At 48.2% G+C, this 13,084-nt stretch overlaps 1 protein-coding gene across 1 annotated transcript in view; it reads left to right on the forward strand.

The window, feature by feature from the left end:
• Positions 1-420: 420 nt before the first annotated feature.
• The window catches only part of ZBED1 (zinc finger BED-type containing 1), a 59,185-nt gene continuing 46,521 nt past the window's right edge, over positions 421-13,084 (forward strand). The window contains exon 1 of the mRNA XM_069770497.1: positions 421-1,415. The gene's annotated coding sequence lies outside the window, so the exon portion shown is untranslated. The remainder of the gene's footprint in view (positions 1,416-13,084) is intronic.

Consider the following 13,084-nt stretch of genomic DNA (forward strand, 5'->3'; position numbering starts at 1 on the left):
ATTTCCATCCTCCTGCCCCGTTTCTGCGCCATCTGGCCTATAGCGCCTTTGGCGCATACACCGAAGGCCGCAGAGCCACGAGGGGAGTTCCTGGCGGGCCGTGACCCGTGCCGACCTGCCAGAATAAAAGAAGTATTTTAATCGTACGGGTGGGTTGGGGAGGGGGCGACCTTTCCGCTTAAGAACCAGGGACAAGCCTCGGCCACCCTCCCCGGCGGGCAGCGAGGAGGGCGGAGAAGCCGTGCGCGGCGGGAGAAGGCGGACGGGGAGAAGAAGCCGCGCTCCCTCGCACCACCCGGCCGCTACCACCGCAGCACGCACCCGGGCGCCGGGGCTCCCCCGCGGCGGCGAGGGGCGGGCGGCAGCGCAGGAGGCGGAGGCGGAGGAGGAGGAGGAGGAGGAGGGGGCGAGCGGCGAAGGGAGGGAAGACCTCGGCTGGGCGGCAGGCGCCGGCCGGCGCGGTCCCAGTCAGTCAGTCAGGCGCGGCCGGGCTGCCCGCGCTGAGGGCGGCTTCCCCCTGCTCCCCTCACGCTCCCCCGCCCCCTCCCCGGGGCCGGGGGCGGCGGCGGCGGCCGCGTCCCACCCGCAACTTTTCCCTCCCCCGTGGATGGCTTTCGTCGGAGACCCGCAGGGGCAGCCGGGCGCTTGACACCTGTCCCCCCATGGGCCGCCCCCGCGCCTAAGTTTGCCGGCGGCCGGCTCCCCTCAGCCGCCGCAGGGCGGGCTCGAAGCCGCGGCGGGGGCCGCGGTGCCCCATGGCCGGCCGCCCCGCCGCGCCGAGGTGTCCGTGCGCGCCGCCCCGTCCCGCCCGCCGGGGAGCCGCCGCGCCCGCCGGAGCGCCGCAGCGGGGGCGCTGAGGGAGGCAGCCCCCGGCACACCGCCACCGGCTCGGCGCCAGCCGCCGTTGCCCGCCGGGTCGCTGGCGGCGGCGGCGGCGGCGGCGGCGGCGGCGGGGGCGGCGGAGGGGCCGCGGGATCCGTCCGCGCTCGCTGCCCCCGTGTAGTTGCCGAGTGGCGGTGTCCTCGGCGGCGGCCCCGCGGGTGACATGCAGTCCCTCATCTCTCCGGTGACCAAGGCTATCCTGGTGGCTTTGTTCATCTTCGCCATCCTGCTGATCCTCTACGTGATTCTGTGGTACATCTGCCGCGATGTGGATTGCGACCATGGGATCTGAGCGGCGCCGCGGGGCCAGGGCTTAGGAGCCGGGATTCACCCCGCGGGGCCGGCAGCGGCAGCGGGAGCCCCGCCGGGCGGCAGCCGCCGCCACCGCGGCCGGAGCAGGGGAAGGGGAAGGAGAAAAAAGAAGAAGAAGAAAAAAAAAAAAAAAAAAAGAAGAGCCGAGCCGAAAGAGCCCGGAGGACAACTGCAATCAAGAAACCAACCTGAGCTTGACCTTCAGAGACCAGGGTGACCCGGTGAGTCTCCGCTCTCGGCGGCGCGGGGGATGCGCGGGTGCGGCGGGGCTGCCTCCTTCCCGCCCTGCCTCCCGCCCCGCTCCGCTCCCCGCGCACACACTCACGCTCACACACACTCACTCACACTCGCACACGGATGTGGCACAGGCCTCCCCCCCACACCCCCCCACCCCGCTGGCTGTGCGTGCCTGAGCGCCTGCTGCCCCCCTGGCACGCGTGTCCCCCGGGGGGAGAAGCCGGGGACATCGGTGGTGCCTGTCCCCGCGTCCCCCCGCTTTCAGTTTTACCGAGGGGACAACGCGCGAGAGGCAGCGCGCCCGCGGGAGCCCCCGGGGCCGGGGCCGGGTGCGGGGCCGGGTGCGGGAGGGGCGGCCGCCGCGCTGCCTTTGCGGCCCCACATTGGTATGCAGGCGGTGGCTGCGCCGGCAGGCAGACCGAAAAGGTGAGCCCAGGGGATGGGGGGGGAAAGCCATTCCGCGGGGGCAGATGGGGGGAAGTAGCGGAAAATGAATGAAGATGTCGGGTGTCCGGCGGCAGGCGGACTTCGGGGAGGGGGTGCGAAGCAGGATGAGTTTCTCCTTCCCGGGGCGGGGGGGGGGGGGGCGGGTTGGTGGAAGGAATCTGGGGAGATGATGGAAAAATGTGCAAGGGGAAGTTCTGGATGGCAGCGGTCCTCGTCTGGTCTCGCCGACGCTGCGTTTGCTACGTGCTGCTCTCCGCAGAAGGGTTAATGCTGAAGGGTTAGACGCGTGCCCAAGCCCAGCAGTGTCAGAAAATGTTGATAAAAAAGTACACAGCTGAGGAACATCTGTGTGCCGACCGCACTGGGACGCTACAGGGGACGTATCCTGCCCGGCTGTTTTCCCACCTGAAAGAATTTGTCGTTGGCTATTTCTGCTCTTACCGTTTGGTTGTATTGAATACCGTGCGCTAAAGCGGAGAGGCGGCAACACTTTGTGTTTAGAGTCAAAAAGACCTACTGAAAGAGAAGTGGTCCTGAACACTCGGGCTGTAAATGTTTCTGTCCTTGACAGACAAGCTGCCAGGGATCAGAGCAAACTCTAGCTGTGTGCGTTATCCCCGGTGGGGACCTGTTCGGATGCCGCAGGGTGCGGGTGTGTGTACTCGATGTGGAATAAGAGACAAATCAAATTCGGGTTTAAAGGGGGGGAATGGGGACCTAGCCAAGTGTAAAGTGTCATCGTGGGATTCAGGATGAGTTGACATTGAGTGTTAGTGAGCAAAAGCTCACCTTTGCAACAGGGCTCTGTATTTGGGAGGAAACAGTTCGGAAGTCGATTCTCTTGCCGTTTTGGTTTGTGCTTCTGTTCAGATTGCATTTCGAAGTGCTTTTGACCTGGCTAGTTGATCAAACATGACATTACCGTTAACGCATCCTACTAATGTGATTATAGCAGCAGTGACATCAATGTTTCCTTGCCCTGCAACTACAGTAGCAATGCATTTGTTTACCTCCCCCATGCACACTGAAATGTCTGTTACTCAACAGCTCTGAAGAGCGAGGGAAGAAGGGGAAGGAGGGCGAAGCTCTTAGAGGCATTTAAAAATGGCCACAGCTCTGTTTTCCTTATGCGTTTAATTATGTAGAAATAAAATAACCTCCAAGTCCTCTTCCTTAAATGTTTTTGCAGTTTCACCAGTACATTTGTTTTTACCTAAGTGGCAAAAACCTCTTCACACTTTGACATGTCAGGTTGTGTCACATGTTCCCTTCCGAATTAACAGCAGTGCGCACCTTCTACCCCTCTCCCAGCTGGCAGGAGCTAGCTGGCGGTATGGTTTTAGAGGCTTTGCCATTTAGTGTCAATTATTTCACAGTAAACCAGTATTTCAAACTGTTAGTTACAGAACTGGACGGAATATGGCAAATCTAAAATGGTTTTCACAAAACTTTGAATATTGACACATGTGTGTGTGTGACTAAATGCCTGAGGTGTTGATATGACCAAACGTATTTTATAGTACCCATCATAACTAACGTCAATCAGCTTATTGTTTGCAGAAACTGTGAACTAGTCCATTCAGTTATTGTCTGACCGTTAGTGTTTCCAGCTGGCTCATGATTAGTTTAAGGATATAGTTTCTAGGAGACCAGATATAGAAAATATTTTTTTTTCTAGCAGCTTTTATTCTAAGTAAGGTAAATATATATGTGTTTATATATGAATATGTATATATGCATTTGTATAACACTAACGGGTATTTTCCAGTCTAGCACAACTGAAAAATAAGCAGAGCAATGATTAGCAATATCATATTTGATTTATAGTTGAAGCCACAGATTTGTTGGCTTTGGACCGATGCTATGTGTATTTTATTATTGTGTATTAACAAATCCAAACCCCTAAAGATATGAAACCCACCTTTCCTATTGCTGCAATGCCTGATCTAAGAGGATGAAATCCTGGCCTTGCTGAGGTCAGTGTGGAATTTTGCAGCTGTTTTCGATGGAGTCAGAAAAATATTGCCAGATTTGCATGTGAATTTGAAACAACAGCAGGATGTTACTGAAGTTGAGAGAACTATTAAAACAGTAAACAAGGGCAAATCGGTTACAGTGGAGTGCCTGCAAACCTTATTTTTATATTTATTTAGTTGCTTGCTCAGAAGTTTGGTGATGATTTTATTTCTATTTAGTGTTACTAGGTGCTCCTGCCCCGACTCGACAATTTTCACCAGCTTGCTCTTTCTTAATGTATGGTAGTGTTTCAAAGGTGGTATCTGAAATATCATCTGCGACTGAGATACAGAGTACAAAAGCATCAGGTAGATATAGATCAGCTGTAAGTATTTTTTGCCATAAGATGGGTTGTAACGCCATGAGTAGTTACCTTTGTTAAAGGCAAAGACAACTTGTTATCATGTTCCTACTTGAGCCAAGAGAAATCTTTACCGTATTGCAAAAATTGGTAATGTTATAGGCTGAAAGTGTGTTATTAGTCCAAAAGCAATTTAGTAGGCTGGCTATTCAAGCATCGTGTAAAAGGATATTTCAAAGCTTTGCCTTTTTGTGTGAAAAAGACTGTGAAGAAGTTACCACTGCTTCATCAGCAGAAGTGTAATGAATTTTATGGATTAATTCCTACTGCAAGGCAGCATGCTATGGGATGGTCCCAGGAACCCCGTCACGTCTGACTTAAAACATGTGGTATGTTTCCGGATAAGTCATTCTTTACTCAATCCCTATTCAGGCAAATGCCCTGGAGGTTCAGTAAATATTTTCTGGAAGTGGCACGTAAGCGTAACTGACAATGAACATCTCAGGTTTGCTTATTTTCTAGTTCCTTCCTCGTAAAATGGATTAATAAGAGCCAGTGCCTTCGTGGTATTCCCTCTGTGCATCTTGCACCATTTCCCTAAAACAGGCTTAATATGCGCATTGAAGATCATTCTGGCATGGGAGGGTCTCTGCAGAGACGAAAGGTTAGCCAAGGTCCAAGGATGGCCAGTGCTGCATCCTTGAGATGTCCTTGTGTCATACGAGTGCTCAGCTATACTTTTTCCTCTCCAGGTGAGTGTAGAGTAACCTTCAGGCTGCTGTCAGGCAAGACACGTAGAGCTGCCCTACACAGCTCCAGCCCCATTTAGTGGAAGGCTCGACGTAGGAGCGATTTTCTACTGTCTGTTTTACGCAAGAGGTCAGACGTGGTGATTTTGTAGTTGTTCCTTGTGGCCTTAAAATCTGTGACCCTTCGATTACTGGTAGTGTGACAAGCACTCGGTATGATTTGTATGTTTATAAACAGCTTGGGGGTGGGATTGTGGGGATTAATTGTATGATTTATGCCGTAATTGTAACACTTGAAACTGGCAGGGCCCTTTAAATGACAAATTTCGGGGCAGCGTTAGGGAATACAGTGTCGCTGTAACAAGTGTATTAAACCTGCGGCATGAGCAGGCCATATCTTTTCTTCTTTCTTTGCTAGAATAACGATCTTGCATTGGTAATGTTAATACAAGCTCTGGTGGTGGTGTAATGGAGTTACAAAGAAAAGGAGTGTTTGCCCTTCACCTGAAGAGCAGGCTCTGCGCACACATCGCCTGGCACGCTCCCTCCCTCCGGCACGGCACCGCTTTGGGGCTGGAACTGGACATTAAAACGTATGGAAAAGTTCCACTGCTGTTTCTCAACAGATGACGTTTTCCCCAGTTTTAGTTCGATGCACGAGTGTTTTCTCTTTTTCCTCCTAAGCAGTAGTCCTCTGAACTGTGACTATTCAGTGCATAACGCGGTTTGTAGACAAACTGCACAAATTGATTTTCCTGAAGTGGGCTGACAAAATGATGAGTGTATTGGAAAACAGCACACACTTTTTATTTGTTGTTCTACATTAAGCTAGGTTTTTCAAGTAAATATCCTTTAAAATAGACTTTTTTTATGTTAGCGTGCTGTTTTTAATATGCATAGCTAATATGGTTCATATAGTTGCACAGCAGCATCTGCTCTTGTTAGAGGCACTCTGATGATAGCTTTCAAAATTCTGCCCAAATGAGAAAATCCGAGCTTCAGCTTGGAGGGGCTCATAACACTGGCTGCTGTTGAGCAGTACATCTTTATTTTGAATGTTTTGATGTACTACTTTGGAATGCTCAAGATTCTTACTGGTGTTTTTATGAATCACCGTTAAATTAAATCATATGTAAAGGATACCAATAAGGCGACATGCAGAGTTTCTTTGTGGAACATATTATGAATGTGGATTATGGTTGAGAAAAAGATGTGGAAAAAAAATTGATTGTGACTAAGAAAGAGGAAGGAATGGGAAAAGAAAGAAGGAGGAATGCTACATCAAGATGGAAGAAGTGCGACTCCAGAGTATTCAAATTTGAAAAAGTGCCGCTAATGTGGAGTCCCATGCTAAGCTCACAGGACAAAAATTGCCACTTTCCTTTACAGTATGTGTATATACATATATATACACACACATCTATATGTGTGTGGGTAAATATGTTCACATACGTATGTACAATCTATAAGATCAAATTAGAAATCTGCATCTCTAGAACGAGCTAAGAATCTTTACCTGGATGATTTTATTCCTTTATTCTTGAAACCCAGCTCTATTATTGCCCAATATGCATTTGCTTTAAAAACAGGTAGTGTTGCAGATGCTTTCCTGAGGACTTTGTGATCAAACATGAGTGATATCGTACACTGAAATTATACATGAATCATTTTTATAAAGAAAATGCTAACACACTATTCACTTTGAAAAAAAAATGAGTTCAGGTTTCATGGACTAGAAGAAATACATTAATAACAAATAGATTTTATGTCTTGTTTTTTCCACTGACCTCAAAGAGACAAAGCCCTCATGTACTAGTGAAAAAGCCTATTAGGTAATTAACCTATTATGACCAAGAAATATATGTGAGAAAAGAACATCTCAGATTGAAGATAGAAGAACTGTAGTATTTTGGCTAAAAACAGTAATAGCAAACACCTTCTTACAAAAGTACAAATCTTTCATGTAATACATCTTTTATACTTATGTCTTTAAGTGCAAAGGAGGAAAGAAACCCCCTGAAGTTATGAGCGCTAAAACTTATGCACAGTGAAACCTGCTACATGATTATGATGCTTTTGAGTTATTCCGGTGTTTTATGTAAAGCCTGCCTGAGAGAATGTTTGGGTTTGTGTGGAATAGGATAATGTATGTTCCAAGGGCTGGGAAAAAAAAGCGCCTTTTGTATGAATAGCCTCTTCCATATTTATTGCATATTGGGGTAAACCTGGACACATGAAGAAAATTTTATTTGCTATTCAGTATCCATTTCAGTGGTGAGTTGCATGTGCTATTAAATAAGTACTCAACAAACTGATCATGATACCTACAGCAAAAATTAAATAAGGTCTTCATTACGTTGTGGTCTTAATGCAAAATATAAATGACATAGTTAGCTAACTTGCAGGACATGTTTCTTATATAGCTCTTTCAATTAATGTACTTCTGAACATACTATCATCACCACCCTTGTGAGACATGTATATATGAATGAGTTTAAAACTAAGTTTACAATCACTCTCCATTCTAATGACTTGGTTTTATTTTCTACTGTAATACCATTCTGACATGCTTAATAGGGACTATAACTAAGTGTGAGTTTAATGAAGTCTTGGTATCGGTGAAGGTAAAAGGAGGACATTGTGAGCACACAGAAAGACACTCATCAGTACACATTTCTAGTGACTGACGTGGCATAATTGAACTTGGCTGCGGTGACCATGAAATGGAGTTCAAGATCCTGAGGGCAGCAAGGAGGGCGCACAGCAAGCTCGCTACCCTGGACTTCAGACTTCAGAGAGCAGACTTTGGCCTCTTCAGGGATCTGCTTGGTAGAGTGCCATGGGATAAAGCCCTGGTGGGAAGAGGGGCCCAAGAAAGCTGGTTAATATTCAAGGATCACCTCCTTCAAGCTCAGGATCGATGCATCCCAACAAAGAGGAAGTTGGGCAAAAATGCCGGGAGGCCTGCATGGATGAGCAAGGAGCTCCTGGACAAACTCAAAGACAAAAAGGAAGCCTACAGAGGGTGGAAGCAAGGACAGGTAGCCTGGGAGGAATGCAGAGAAACTGTCCAAGCAGCCAGGGATCAGGTTAGGAAAGCTAAAGCCCTGATAGAATTAAATCTGGCCAGGATGTCAAGGGCAACAAGAAAAGCTTCTATAGGTACGTCGGTGATAAAAGGAAGACTAGGGAAAGTGTGGGCCCTTTCCAGAAGGAAGCATGAGACCTGGTTACCCAGGACGTGGAGAAGGCCGAGCTACTTAATGACTTTTTTGCCTCAGTCTTTCACTGGCAAGTGCTCCAGCCACACCACCCAAGTCACAGAAGGCAAAGGCAGGGACTGGGAGAGTGAGTAATTGCCCACTGTAGGAGAAGATCAGGTTCGATAGCACCTAAGGAACTCGAAGGTGTACAGGTCTATGGGACTTAATGAGATGCATCCGCAGGTCCTGAGGGAACTGGCGGATGAAGTGGCTAAGCCACTATCGATCATATTTGAGAAGTCATGGCAGTCGGGGAAGTTCCCACTAACTGGAAAAGAGGAAACATAACCCCCATTTTTAAAAAGAGAAAAAAGGAAGACCTGGGGAACTACAGGCCAGCTAGTCTCACCTCTGTGCCCAGCAGGATCATGGAGCAGGTCTTTCTGGAAGCTATGCTAAGGCACATGGAAAATAAGGAGGTGATTGGTGGGGATCGAGCGCACCCTCAGCAAGTTTGCTGATGACACCAAACTGTGTGATGTGGTTGACGCACTGGAGGGAAGGGATGCCTTCCCGAGGGACCTTGACAGGCTTGAGAGGTGGGCCCGTGTGAACCTCATGAAGTTCAAGAAGGCCAAGTGCAAGGTCCTGCACGTGGGTCAGGGCAACCCCAAGCACAAACACAGGCTGGGCAGATAATGGATTGAGAGCAGCCCTGAGGAGAAGGACTTGGGGGAGTTGGTTGACGAGAAGCTCAACATGACCTGGCAATGTGCGTTTGCAGCCCAGAAAGCCAATGGCATCCTGGGCTGCATCAAAAGCAGTGTGGCCAGCGGGTCGAGGGAGGTGATTCTGCCCCTCTACTCTGCTCTCGTGAGACCCCACCTGCAGTACTGCGTCCAGCTCTGGGGCCCCCAGCGTAAGAAGGACATGGACCTGCTCAAGCGAGTTCAGAGGAGGGCCATGAAGATGGTCAGGAGGCTGGAGCACGTCTCCTACGAGGACAGACTGAGAGAGTTAAGGTTGTTCAGGCTGGAGAAGAGAAGGCTCTGGGGAGACCTTATAGTGGCCTTCCAGTACCTAAAAGGGGCCTATAAGACATCTGGAGAGGGAAATTTTACAAGGGCATGTAGTGATACAGGACAAGGGGTAATGGCGTTAAACTGAAAGAGGGTAGTTTTAGATTAGAAGTAAGGAAGAAATTCTTCACTGTGAGGGTGGTGAGGCACTGGAACAGGTTGCCCAGAGAGGCTGTGGATGCCCCATCCCTGGAAGTGTTCAAGGCCAGGTTGGATGGGACTTTGAGCAACCTGGTCTAGTGGAAGGTGTCCCTGCCCATGGCAGGGGCGTTGGAACTAGATGATCTTTATGGTCCCTTCCAACCCAAACCATTCTGTGATTCTATGAACTGTGATGTGAGTTAAGAGCTATGGGATATGCATTTATTCATTGATGCAATGAAGCAGAGAGATGACACATTACTGCACCTATCAACTTCTGCTCTCAGGCCACTGCAGCCTGGCTATTCTCCTCAATTTGAGGATTCTGGCACAAAAAAGTGTAGGATTTGCAGGAGCCTGAGCACTGCCAGTCTGTGAAGTAAGACTAAGTAAAACCTTTGTAATGCATCTTTAGAATCATAGAATTGATTGAATTAGGTTGGAAAAGACCTTTAAGATCATAGAGTCCAACCGTCAACCATGCCCACTAAACCATGTCCTGAAGTGCCTTGTCTATGCATTTTTTGAATACCCCCAGGGATGGTGACACCACCACTTCCCTGGGCAGCCTGTTCCAATGCCTGATGACCCTTTAAGTAAAGAAATTTTTCCTAATATCCAAGGACATCAAGGACATACAAGGACATATCAGAGTACTCCCTGTAAATTCCTACAAGTCCTGTTAACCCCTGCTAGGGAACAGATATGTGACCTCAGGAAGCAAGTAGCAATAATGATGATAACAATTAACGATACCAAGATTTGAATAGAAATTTTCTTCCAGGGCTCTTAGGGTACTGCCCAGAGCATTGTAGATCTGCCATCCACATTTTACGTATGGAGAAAGCAAGCTATGGGGGGATCCAGTGACTTTTTAAAGCCACGTAGCAGTTCAGTGACAACATATAGGATAGTCTCCAACACTTGCTTTTCCTCTGTCTCTCAGCCTCTAGAAGGTGACTGAGTGTAGTCTTCTCATGGTGGCAGGTGACACCAAATTGGAGGCACCAGCCAATAGTCCCAAGGGCAGAGCTGCCATTCAGGGAGACCTAGGCAGGCTGGAAGAATGGGCCAACAGGAACCTAATGAAACTCAGCAAAGTGAAATGTCAGGTCCTCCACCGTGGCGAGAAGAGCCTCTGCAACACCATCAGCTAGGGATGGATGAGCTGGGGAGCAGCTCAGTGGAAGAAGCCCTGGGGTGGTGGTGGGAAGCGAGCTGAATGTGAGCCAGCTGTGTGCCCTGGAGGCAAAGGCGACCAACAGCCTCTGGGGCTGTATGAGCAGAAACATAGCCCATAGATTGAAGGAAGGGATTATCCCCCTCTACACAGCACTTGTTAGATCACATCTAGATACTATGTTCGGTTTTGGTCTTCCAGCGCAGGACAGGCATGGACAAACTGGAGGGGGCTCAGAGGAGGGGGCAGCGGGGGCTGGAGCATTTGCCCTGTGAGGAGTGGCTGGGGAAGCTGGGCTGGGTCAGCCCGGCGAAGGGATGGCTTTGGGGGCACCCAATAGTACCACTGCCTGCAGTGCCTAGAAGAGGTCACCAAGGAGATGGAGCTGGGCTTGTGACAGTGGTGCATTGAGAGAGGATAAAAGACAATGGTCATAAATTGGAGCAAGGAGGGTTTGGACTGGATGTAAGGAAAACCTTTTTCCCTACAAGTACAGTCAGGCAGGTTTCCCAGAGAAGTTGTGTAGTCTCCGCCCTTGGATGTTTTCAAGACCCCTTGAGCAACATGGTCTGACCTCAAAGCTGGCCCTGCTTTGAGCAGTAGAGTGGACTACAGACCTCCTGAGGTCCCTTCCAACTTCAATTATCCTAGGTTTGTATGATCCTATGAATCATGTAATCTTGAGAGTCTTCTACTGGAATGAGCAGTGGCTTGCTTGTTGTAATGTACTCTCTCCCTTAACTTGTGATGTGTGCTAGCCAGGTAAACCAAAAAGATGGAGGTGCAGAACTGGGACTGGGTCTGAGTGGGGAGCTGTTCTCAGTAGCCCTGGACATCCTTACATTTTACACCTGCAGCTCCTACACAACACTCCGGGGTCTCCCATGGTCTGCAGCTGAAGTGGGACACGGCAGTGCATCACTAGAGCAGAGCGACCACTGTGCTGATACATGCATTGAGAATGAAGCCATGACAGGTAATAGTAGCCTGAAGATTGAAGACAAAAATCGCAATGTACTTATAGCCTGTTTAATTCTTACACCTCTGTGGGGACTCCAGCACATTTCTAGGAACTGGAAATTAATTCAGTTACATGCTCTGACTATAATATAATCGTGCTGGGCATACTCTTGTGCAGTATAACATTTTCCATAATCTTGTCCAATTTTTATCTTACTTTGTGTTTGTCTTCAGCTGTATAAAGCCTGTTAGTTAACTATAATGTCCATACAGGTAGTTGGTACGGTAGGTTTTTCAGGTACCACCTAGCTTGAATTTGAACTGCTTTGAAGAGAAAAACAATCCCATGGGAACTGCATGCTTCAGCATCAAACCTGTCATCTCATGCCTAGGCTACTCAGTTTATATTTAGGTGGAGAACAGAATGCTAACTGGAGAAAAAGGCACTTAATGCAAAAGGCCATTGTACTTTTTTTTCCCAGGTAGAAAAAGTCTTCTCAGTGCTCAGAATTGTGCCATGACACCTGCCTGCCGGACTGGATGGTGGGCAGGCGCTGGTGAGAGCAGGGAGGTTTCACAAAGGGAGAGTGGACGTGCTTTATTCTGACACTTCGGGGTACACCCAAGTTTATTCCAAAATTACAAGACTAGGTTATCAAGACTAACTATTTTCAGTGCAAATCCAAAATAAATGAAAGCTGCAGTGCATCTCTTGTCAGGGGTTCAAACTTTGATTCTCTGACGTTAGTACGCAGAGTCACTGCCACCCCCCTTATTAAACTCACGGAAAGCCACATTTGTATACCTGAGTTGATTTTTTTACTTGAAGGTGTGTCAAATCATGATGAAAAACATTTTGAGCCTAGATGAAAACCCCAGACTGTTACATATTTGAATGCATAAATTGCTATATTGGAGATTCCTGAAGTGACTTTAATTTTTTTCTCTCATGTGGGCTTGCAAGCCTGGAGAGATTTTAAATTAAAGGTGGAAGACAAGAGAAAACTTGCTTTTTAGGTGAGTTTATGAAAGTTCTCTTAGTTCTAAAACTAAATTATGTATGAAGCAGCAAGATTGTATTGTGCGTTAAATTCACATGACAATTCCCTTTTTAAAATTTTACAGAGTACTCAGGTGAATTAACTGGATATAGGTAGTATATGTCATCTATTTATTCCAGAACTTCTATGAACCTACTGCCTTTAGGAATTGAATGTCCCAGGAACAAGACATTGACACCAAATTCATATCACTTGAGTCCGTGTGTTGGAGGTGCTGTGGATTCCAAGGATAAACGTGTGACAGTATTATGAAATGGTATTACCTTTATTATCAGCCAAGGGATTCTTCTCTTACTTCTGGCTTCACTAATAAGGTCAGCTGGAAGGTAAGGCACAACAGAGGAGGCTGGGACAGGCTTGGAAGACACTGCAGCCGCTATTGTGAGTCATTCCCTTTTAATCACGTAGGCAAAATCCTATGGGCATGTGGGATGATACACAAAGGAAGGCAAAATTTTGCTTGCCTGGGAGGAGCTGTTCATTTGTTACAAACATTCAGCTGACTTCAGTGGAGCA

Source organism: Haliaeetus albicilla, chromosome 25, assembly GCF_947461875.1.
Source record: "Haliaeetus albicilla chromosome 25, bHalAlb1.1, whole genome shotgun sequence".
NCBI classification, from domain to species: Eukaryota; Metazoa; Chordata; class Aves; order Accipitriformes; family Accipitridae; genus Haliaeetus; species Haliaeetus albicilla.